The 10,351-nt window shown below is 50.1% G+C and overlaps 1 protein-coding gene across 1 annotated transcript in view; it reads left to right on the top strand.

Annotated features, from left to right (window-relative positions):
• The first annotated feature begins 511 nt into the window (after positions 1-511).
• Positions 512-10,351, top strand: part of NAV1 (neuron navigator 1) — a 327,863-nt gene continuing 318,023 nt past the window's right edge. The window contains exon 1 of the mRNA XM_063143867.1: positions 512-710. The gene's annotated coding sequence lies outside the window, so the exon portion shown is untranslated. The remainder of the gene's footprint in view (positions 711-10,351) is intronic.

The following is a 10,351-nucleotide window of genomic DNA, read 5'->3' as shown; positions in this document are numbered from 1 at the left end:
GTCAGGTTCGCCGGGGCAAAGGGGTTAAACCTGTCCTCCTCCTCCTCCTCCTCCTCCTCCTCCCCTCTCTCAGAAAGTCTGACGCTGGAATAAACCGATTGCTGGAGAAAGCATCAAGGGGAGAAAAAAGAACAAAACGGGGGGAAAAGAAAGGGAAAGAACCAGCCAGCCAGCGTGTGTGTATGTGCGTGTGTGTGTGTGTGTTTGTGCGCGCGCGGTTGTGTGTCACGTCACACCAGGCTGGCACCCTCCTCGCTCCCTCCCTCTCACCCAGCAGCAGCAGCAGCAGCAGCAGCATAAAAGGCTGGCGTGTGCCGGAGGGGCAACGAGCAGGCCCACGTGACGGCCCCTCCCAGTCGGCATCCCCGGGGATCGGCACTTTGTTCAGGATGCTGCTGCTCCCGCCGCCGCCGCGCGCCGTTCCTATTGTGAACTGAAGCTCCGGCAGCTTCCTCCTCGGTACCAGCTGCAACCTAGAGGAGGCGGAGGCGGAGGGTGGGGGGAGCAGCCTGCCCCGTCGGAGAGGGAGCGTGGCCGGCGGCTGGGAGATCCCTGCCGCTGCGGACTCGGGCTGCCTGGACGAAGACAGCGAAGGGAACTTCGCGGGAAGCGCGCCGAGGGGGCTCCCCAGCCCGGCGCTGGCGGCGGATCTTCTCCTCCCCCAGCCGAAGAAGAGGCGATGGCGGGTGAAGCGCAGGCAGCCCAGCAGGGTGAGTGAGTGCCGCCTGCCGCGTCGCTCCTTGGGCGCGAGAGCCCCTCGGATCGGGGCGCTGGGTGGCTGGGTGGCTGGGGGCGCACGGGGGAGCCCTTCTGCTGTCACAAGCGCGGAGGGCGATGCGCGCTCCTGCCGCTCTTCAGCCCAGGCACCGAGGCCAGCCGAGGGAGGCTCCCCGGAGAGGCTGGGGAGGGTGAGGGGAGGGTGAGGAGGAGGAGGAGGGCCGGCCGGCCGGCCCCGTGGGTGGGTGTTTTCGCTTTTCGCTTTCTTTTTTTGGCCATATGGTACATTCTGTTCGGCGGCCCCTGCCAAGCGGCGAAGGTGCAATCAGGCTGCCTGGCGGGTTGATCAGCACCGGAGCCAGCTGCCAAGAGGGCAGGGTGTCTGGCTCTCCGGGAAGACGGTGACTCAGCCGAAGGTCAGCGATGGGGAGGACTGGCGGCGGCGGCGGGGTGGGTGAGTTTGTCAGCCAGAGAGGGGGAAAGACCCCCCCCCCGCCCCGATTTACATACACTGAAGCCGAGTTTGGCGATGGGAGAGCTGGTCTGCTTTTGTATAGAAATCGCAGGCTTAGGAGGCATCACTGCACTCAGTGATGGCTGTTGGCTCCGATTGCGGTGGGGCTGTGAATCCATTCTGGGTTTCAGTCAGAACCAGCCAGAACCCTAAAGGAGCTATCCAAGGTGCTCAACCTATTGGAGGAGACAGGATTCAGTATCCTGGATAGCTCCTTTAGTTCTGGCTGAAACCCAGATTGGATTTACAGCCCCACCAAAATTGGAGACACCAGCTTCCACTAACACACACTTACTAGCAAAGGCAGATGAGCTGTCTGCATCAGGCTGCACCTTTCCAAACTTCGTGCACTTCTGTACTGGCAGAAAGCCTCATTGCCCTAGAGCAGGGCTGGGAGGGGGGACCTGTGTCCCTCCAGGTGTTTGTGGACTACATTTCCCATCATCCATGTCCATTGGCCATGCTGGCTGGGGCTGATGGGGGCTGAGGTACAACAACTTCTGGAAGGCTGCCAGCTCCCTTCACCCCTCTCTTGTGTTTGCCTCACACCTGCCCACACCCGCATTCGGGGCTGAACCTCATCCTTTTGAACTTGTTGTCACCCAACTGATTTCTTTGCCTTCTGCTTGAGCTTGAGCTGTGACATGGAAAATGGAAGGGGAGAGCAGGAGGGGAGACTAAGCATAAAAGCATTCTGGTTTGACAGGAGTCATAGTTGGATGTCCTTAAAGGTTTCCCCCAAACCCTTGGCCCATGCCCTATGGCAGCTTTCCTGGATCTGAGGCCCTCCATATGTGTTGGACTTTGACTCCCCAAATCCCCTATCCAAGCTGGCTGGGGGATGCTGAGATCTGGAGGGCCCTGGGTCCCAGAAGGCTGCCATGTGCAGTGCTGGGGATTACCATGGCTTTTGAACCAGGGTAAGTCCGCAACGTGCCCACCCCCAAATCAGTGGAGGCTGGTGGCTCTGATGTCAGTGGGGCAGTGTATCTACCCCAAGTTCTGGTCAGAACCAGGAAGAATTCTGAAGGTGCTGTCCAAAGGGGGGGGGGCGCTTTGGATATTACAAACAAGCTGTGCCAGAGGATGCCCAACTAATGTTTTCCTTGGAGGGCCACTTTACACACTACATTTTTCGGTGTATATCTAAAATCAACTGCCAAAATGGTACAATGTGAATGTAATGAAGCAAGTGTCATAAAGACAAGCTCTTTGGGGAGCTGAGATGGGCTGCACACATCTCCCACCTCCAATGCAAAGGAGCCCCTTGGTGTTTCTTCTCCTGTGGTTTACAAAGCAGGGAACTTGTATTTCTCTTTCGTGGGGAGGTTTGTGACTTCCAGACAGACCCTGGGTGTTTTTCTGCCTGAGGTAAAGGGCAAGATCCCACCCCACACCTTCCACATACAGAAGCTGATCAGACTGGCAGATGAATCTTATTTTGACATTGGCAATGGGGCAGCACTCTAATGACCGCAACTTAGGGGAACTGGGCAGGCTGTGTGAATCACAGAACTCTGCCCTTCAGCCCCTTACTGTCACTCCCTAGAACCCCAGCATCCGCTGCCTGGGGCAGCTGCCTCACTCTGCCTAACGGTAGGGCCCACCCTAGTTCCAGAGGTCTCAGAGCAAACAAGCTCATGACATGTACAAATCCTTCCCCTGTAGCCGATTGCATGGTATACTACTTTGCTGCTCATTTGCAACATCCAAACCCTCCCCAAAATGTTAGTTTCAGACAGCAGGGAGTGGGGGACTGACTGCTTGACTTTTCACCCCCCAACCCTTAAACCAGCCCTCCCCAACCCGGGCCCTCTGCATTTGTTGCACTACAGCTACCAGCATCCCCATCCAGAGGGCTGTTGGAACACATAGCCTTGAAAGCCAGTGAGTGGACTTTGCTTACAGCCACCCCCTCTTTCTCATCATCAACTCTACAGGCCAAGAGAGTATGAGCTTAAGGCCGGCTTGGCCAGTTGGAGGCTCCCCAGTATGACACGGGGGAGAAGTCATTTCTGGTAAGAGTCTACCAGGAAATAGGCCAAGTCGACTGAGAGTTGTGGGCGCTAAAAGAAGCGGTTGGGGCTGGGAAGAGAAGGAGTGTGTTTGATCATCAAATGGCCTTCCAATTCCTGAGGAAGTGGATAAATCATAAGCAACAACTCACAATGAATGCATCTCATTCTTCCTTTGAAAAATCAGACTCCCTGCTTTTTGTTTTAGTTTTCTTGCGGTGTGTGTGTATCTGTGCTTTACCACTAGTTTGTTCTGAGCGGGATTAAACTGCTTAAGCCAAAAATGTTGGCTGTTTTTGTTGTTGTTACATACATAGCAGATACATGTCATGCTTTTGATAATGGGCGGTTGTACAGACACATTGAACATGAGGCAGCCGCTGCTTTGGAAACCCAGAATCTGCACATACAAAAGCAGCACAGACAAAGAAAAGTAAAACAACAGGGGGGGGGAGCAGGGGGTGCCCAAGGACCACCCAGAGGAGTACCAACTCTCCCCCCCTTTTTGCCATGTAAGGCAAGTTGGCATAAATCAACTTTCCCCAATCTGGTGACCTCCCATTGTGTTAACTACAACTCCCACCATCCCCATCCAGCATGGCTATTGGGGGGTTACAGTAGTTGTAGTCAGACACATCTGGAGGGTGCCAAATAGGGGAAGGCTGGTATAAACCTTGGCATCCCCATCGTTACACTGAAGCTTAATCTTCTTAATCTTTTTAATCCTTGGAAATTAGTTGATCTTAATTCAAGATGATTACAAAGTCTTCTGCTGTTTCTCCAAGCCTGCTGTTTTCATTCCTGAGAGTGTGAACCCTTTCGACTCAGTGATTCATCTACTCCTTGCTGGTGGTAGCCTTGCTGTAATTTGTCCTGAGCCTGTTGGATAGGGCAGGGAATAAACAAAGGCATAAATAAAGAATGATGTGTAATCTCCTTGTAAAGGGGTTTGGGGTAGGAGTTTTATTAGCTCTTGTTTGCCAAGCAGGGTGAAGTCTTGAAAAGTGCAGCAGACGTAACACACAATGCCCATGTTTATGGAGAGGCAGGCTGGAGGTGGCAACAGCTTGGCACAGCTCCTGAAAGGGACATCCCCCCCCCCCCGGCGCGCCTTGCCTGCTGCCAGGGGTGTTCAGCGAAGATCATTGCTTGCTACCATGTTTGCTTCTCCTGATTTTTTCTAAGCACAGCTGCCTGCCACAGTTTCATCTTGGTGATAATCCAGCCTTGGCTTTTCTTTCAGAGGGTCATGGTCTCTCTCTCTCTCTCTCTCTCTCTAACTCTTAAAGTTCAGATGCATGTTGAATGGGCTTTTCTCTATATAGGTTGCAATTGGGAAGTGAATTCAGTATTGGCATTTCTCAGCTGAGGCTTGAAGTCCTCCTGCCCTTCTCCAAGCTGGGCTTTCCCTGTGTCAATGACAGCGGAAGACCTAGGCAACAGCAGTATACTGATACATAAGAACGTAAGAAGAGCCATGCTGGATCAGACCAAGGGTCCATCTCGTTCAGCATTTTGTTCACACAGCAGCCAACCCTCTGTCTGTGGGAAACCAATAAGTAGGACATGAGCACAGCAGCACTGTCCTGGTCATGTTCTCCAGCAACTGGTATTGAGAAGCAATACTGCCTCAGATACTAGAGGTAGTGTATCACCATCAGGACTAGTAGCCATTGAACTCCTTCTATGAATTTGTCTAATCCCCCTTTTAAAGCTATCCAAGTCAGGGGCCAAATCAGCCATCACTGATCCATTGGGGTACATCTATTCTGTCAGTGGGGAAGTTGGGGGTGACTGTCCCAGGTTACAGAAAGAGTGAGGAAGGCCAACTAACAGAATCCACCCCAGCCTTCCCCAACCTCTTGCCCTTCAGATGTTTTGGACTACAACTTCCATAATTCCTGATGGAGTTGAACTCCAAAATATCTGGAGAGTGTCAAGTTGGATAAGGGCTGCTCGAAGGTGATGTTCACAAATGCCGAGAGATTTGGGGTTAATGCAAATGAACAAACAGGCACCTGAAATGTTGGGGAAGGGGTTTGTTATTAGAGCTGACCATGAACCGAAGCAGGTGCACGGCACCCCCAGCTCACAACTTGGCTCACACCTGACAATGTTAATGCTCCTCCTGTGCCACCTGTGTAAGCTTTGAGGCGAAAGAGGGAGTTGAGCTTGCTATCAAAATGCAATGCTGTCCCACTTACTCACATTCTAGCAAGTCAGGTCATATGAATTTGTACAATGACTGAAAGGGGGGAAATTCCAAAATGGTGCAAAACCAATGTTTATGAAAGTCAGGCTCTCTAGGCATTTCAACACACAGTTCTTCCTCAAGAGCTGAAGAGTTTTCCTGCTCAAAGAGCAGATCTATCCTTGTATGAAAATTATTCCCCTGCAGGAGAAGAGGAGGCTTGACAGGCATCAAACCAATGTTTGGGGAAGGATCCTGATACCTGTCAAGCCTCCTCTTGCCGGGCTTGCAGGGCTTTGGACTTCCCTGTTTTTGTCATTGTGTTTACCTATTGGTGCCATCTTCTTACATTACTTTATAGCTGCCTTCCCCAACCTGGTGCCCTTCAGATGCTAGCTGGGAATTATGGGAGTTGCAGTTCAACACATCTGAAGGGCACCAGAAAGCAACTTTAGAGGAAAGTGTCCCACATCTCCTATTCATTGTGATCAAGCAGTTGCTTCAACAGGCATTTGTCACTTCAACATAGGTCCCCTCAATCCACATGCCACAGAGCATCACTTTGGTTGCATGAATTGCTCTTTGGAGCATTTCTGATGCATGCTGTTATATGCCCTTTCAGCCTCCTGCATTACGGTCAATCAGGCTGTTTTCCAAACTGGCATGGATAATAAGCTCTCCCTCCCTCCCTCCCTCCCTTCCTTCCTTCCTTCCTTCCTTCCTTCCTTCCTTCCTGGCATCAGAACGGTCACCTCCAGCTGCTCTGATATTTATTTAAAACATTTGTACCATGTCTTTCTAGCTATCAAAGTGTCTTATAATCAAGAATAAAACAGTTCACAGTGAAATCCAGATCGGCTAAAGACCAACAATCCATCTTCAAACATGCCATTCAATAGAACTGGCAGCAGGGGTCACATTGCTCCTCACCAAAAGCATAAGCAAATACAATAGTTTTAACTTGACAGTGGAGCAGGCTGTCTTGGGAAGCAGTGGGTTTTCCTTCACTGGAGGACTAGAAACAGAGGTTGGGTGGCCATCTCTCAAGGATGCTGAGGTTGCACCCTGCATTGCGGTTCCTGCATTGAGCAGAAGGTCGACTATATTAGAAGTGGGGAACCTGTGGTACATGGGTGCATGTCAATGATGGCATCTTTGGAGTCTCTCCACCCCTTCAATCTGGAGTCATTTCTAATAGGAAGTGGAGGCCACACAGAGTGGGATCTAGCCTTGAAAGCAAGAGTCTGCCAGAGGTCTCTTCTTTCCACCCAGGCAGTGATTGCTGAGAACTCTGAAAATGCAGATTTGGCTGGATGTACACTTTCAAAAGGCAGTGTGTGTGTGTGTGTGTGTGTGTGTGTGTGAGAGAGAGAGAGAGAGAGAGAGAGAGAGGTGGTGATGATGATTTTGAGTTGAGATTTTGCACTTTCTCTTATCAGATTATTAATAGAGAAAGAGAGTGGAATAACAGTCTGGGGTAGGGATGATCTTAAGAGAGAAAGAGTGTAAGTTGGATCTGGCCCAACTACTGACCACTGGCATGTGATCCCCAACATGCAGACTTTCTCAGACAGCCCCCAATGGAAGGGGGAAAAAAAGGCTCCCCAATCCTGGACTAGATTACCTTCCAAGTCTAAAAGTCTATGGTTCTTTGATTCCTGCAGAACCCCTGCAGTGCCTCCCTTATCCTTGAGCTTTTCAGGGCATATATAAATATTTAGAAACAAGCTGAACCTGTGTGAAGCTGACTAGTTTGCACAATTTGTTTGGATGATCCCTCAGCGTGAAGAGCTGGGAGTTGTAGGACCTTTGGCAAATTGCTCCTACTCCCCTACGATAGAGCTGGCCAAGTGGACACGGTCGAGTGAGATGTATGGCACATGTTGGAAACCCCCAACACTGGTTGCTGAGATTAAGTCATGGATGACAGAGATACTGCCAGAACCATTAATTGTTTAATTGGGGCCGGGGTGTGTGTGAGATGTAGCAGGAGAGATGTAGCAGGGGAACTTGCTGATTCAGGGCAGGGGAAAGAACAGCAATTGCTGCTATAAGAGCCTCTTTCTCGCTGTTGCATCTACTATTGATTATCCAGCCCTGGAAAAAGGTAAGCAAGCACGTTTGGCCTGCCTAAGCAACCTGGAAAGAGGTTTTCTGTTTTAAGCTGGCAAGAATTGGGATGGATTCCTGGAAGAGGAGTCTGAGAAGTTTTAATGAGATGATGCTGTTTCATATTGGACCAGCACAGCACAAAAGGCTTTCTGGCTCTCATTTTAGCTCTGAGCATTGATTCCCAAATGGTGGCCCATCAGAGGATTGTAAAGGGAGCAAGAAGATGTTAGCAATGATGAATGGAGGGCAACGGGCTCAGATGATGGAGGACAATGGCCTAAAAGAAGTGGGAAGTGATGGCTTAGAGCTCCATTTCACCAGTGTTTTATCGCACTGTGGTCCTGCCTTGCTTATCAGTTTGCCCTGCGACACTCATAGGATGTTGTCCCTGTCCTGCAGTTGTCTCACCTCTTCCCTTCCCCTTTTTGTCTTTTTCTAGAGTGGGGAAAGTGTGATTTATTTTCTCCACATGAAATAAAAGTGCCCTTCTTTCCCCGTGTATTGCTGTCCTTGCGCTATGTTGGTTTTGTTGGGGGTGGTCCTGCTGACGAAAGAGGAGGGCAGTGCAATTCTCCTCCAGCTTGCTGAATCTGTCGGTCAAATGAATGGACTTTTGCTGCTCCAACTGCACCCTCATTGCCCGCAGAAACAGCGCGGATTAAACTCTGAATCAGTAAAACCAGAGCAAGGCGGGGAAGGCAACCACGTCCATCACTGACAAGAACCAATGAACTGGAGGGGGGAAAAGAAGGGGCAGGGTGGGGTGGGGCAGGTGCAATAGCGGGAGAGCAAACAACAGAGGCAATCATAAAAGGACCAGCAGTTGCCACGTTATTGAAACGGAGGTCAAAATCGCAGGTGCAAACCAGGGAAAAAAAGTAGGTGCGATGGAGCTCTTGGTCAGCAGGAATGCCTAACTAGCGGATCCTCAACATGGTTAAAACTCTCATTAGAGATGGGAACATTAAACTACATCAGCATTCCCCAACTTGCTGCCCTCCAGATTTTGTGGACTTCAGCTGCTATCAACCTCAGTCAGCAAAGCTGATGGTCAAGAATCCAGGAAGTTGTAGTCCAAAACATCTGTAGTGCACCAGCTTGGGGAAAACTGCTCTACAGGATGATGGTTTGCAGAATCTCTGAAACAGAACAACACAAGGTTGATATCCTGATTCTATGCCACAGATGATTCTATGCCGCAGATTCTATGCTGTCGTTTGTGCCATTAAAGTTAAAAGTGCCATCCTATCCTTGACGCTTAATCCACTTACCTTTTATCCAGCATTAACACCCTGTAGTATTATGCATAATTACTAACTTTGCTAGTGCAGTGCTGTACTGATGCTTGGAGAAAGGGGAGCACTCAGACCTTTCTTAGCTTCCATATTTGCCCTTTTCTATATTCAACTCCCCCCACCCCACCCCCACACAACAAGTCCCTTGCATGGTGTAGAGTAGCCTCACCCAATTCTCACCCTCTGAATGTGTTGCACAACAATTCCCACCACCCCTGGCCAGCTGCCTGGGGTGATGGGACTTGTAGTCCAATATATTTGGAGGGTGGCAGGCTAGGGAAGGCTGGTGTAGAGGGTCAGGCTGCTAGAATGAAAGCAAGAGTCGGGGAAAGGTTGGAGCCAAGCCTGCTGCAACACACCCCTTAGCATTCTGAGCAGCTGCTCACGCCCATGAACCTGCTAGAGTGACCCGCTTCATTTGTTCCTTTTGGAAAGTGCTCCATCAAAGAAGCCAGGTGCTGGGCAGGACCTTTGTTTACCTGCTTGCACAGCTGACATCAACAGGAATTCATTCCGTAGACCTGGTTCAGGAAATCCTGGGCCTGGCCTGCAACACAAACAGCCCCAGGCTGCCCAGAGCGTGGCTCAGTTAACAACTACTGGTGTTCTTGCCCTCTGTCACAACAGCAGGAGGTAGGTTTATAAATAGATCACCGAGATCCATCATGTTTTCCTGTTGAACAACAGCCATCCCTACTATGGTCAATGGGGCAGGAAAAAGGTGTTTCCTCTTGATGGGACCTGGCTGGGTCTCTCTGGGTGCCGGATGAGACTAGACAAGAGAAGCAGGGAGATGTGGTTTCAGTGACACACTCGGCAGCATCTGCTTTGGGCTCCAACTGTTTGCCACGGAGTCCCGTGGGGACAAGCCGAACCTTCCATGTCCCAAGAAGTGAATGGCTGAGACCAGATACCTCCTGCGGGCCAAACAAGGCTTCTTCACCCCAGATGGCTGTAGCATTTGCCTGTTGTGCCATGTGGCTTAGTAGCCTGGGGGCTGCCGAGAAAAGGCGCAGAAACAGACTCCTGGTAAGCATGATGGTGAGATGCACAGATGTTTCCCCTGCTTCCTCTTGGCTTTGTCAGCTGCTTGAGCTACTGGCACTGCGATTCACAGATTGAATAAGCCATGCAAGGTTTCTTCTCCTCCCTCCCCAATTTTATTTATTGAAGATTTTAATACAATTTAAAATATAAAATTTAAAATATAAGATACTATGGTATAAAAACACAGAAACCCATGAAATAAATTTATGATGAGGGAATATGCGTAACTGTTTGCAAAGATCAGTTTAAAAAAAATTCATGTTTCTCTGCAGGGATGGCAGACTCTTCCTGTGCAAATGAGTGCTTTCTATCAATTTCTAAAAGCAATGTTAGGTTATCTCATTTCTAGTACTTATTCAATATGGTTTGGTTTTGGTTTTGGTTTCTTTGCTTTGCTGGCTGTAGGGGTCATTGCTTGGTGTAGATCGGCCCCTGGTGTCCTGCAGATGTGTTAGACTAC

The sequence above is a fragment of the Elgaria multicarinata genome, chromosome 1 (assembly GCF_023053635.1).
Source record: "Elgaria multicarinata webbii isolate HBS135686 ecotype San Diego chromosome 1, rElgMul1.1.pri, whole genome shotgun sequence".
In the NCBI taxonomy this organism is placed as follows: domain Eukaryota; kingdom Metazoa; phylum Chordata; class Lepidosauria; order Squamata; family Anguidae; genus Elgaria; species Elgaria multicarinata.
Note: the sequence above shows the minus strand (reverse complement) of the source record. Positions and strands in the feature narration are given on the sequence as shown.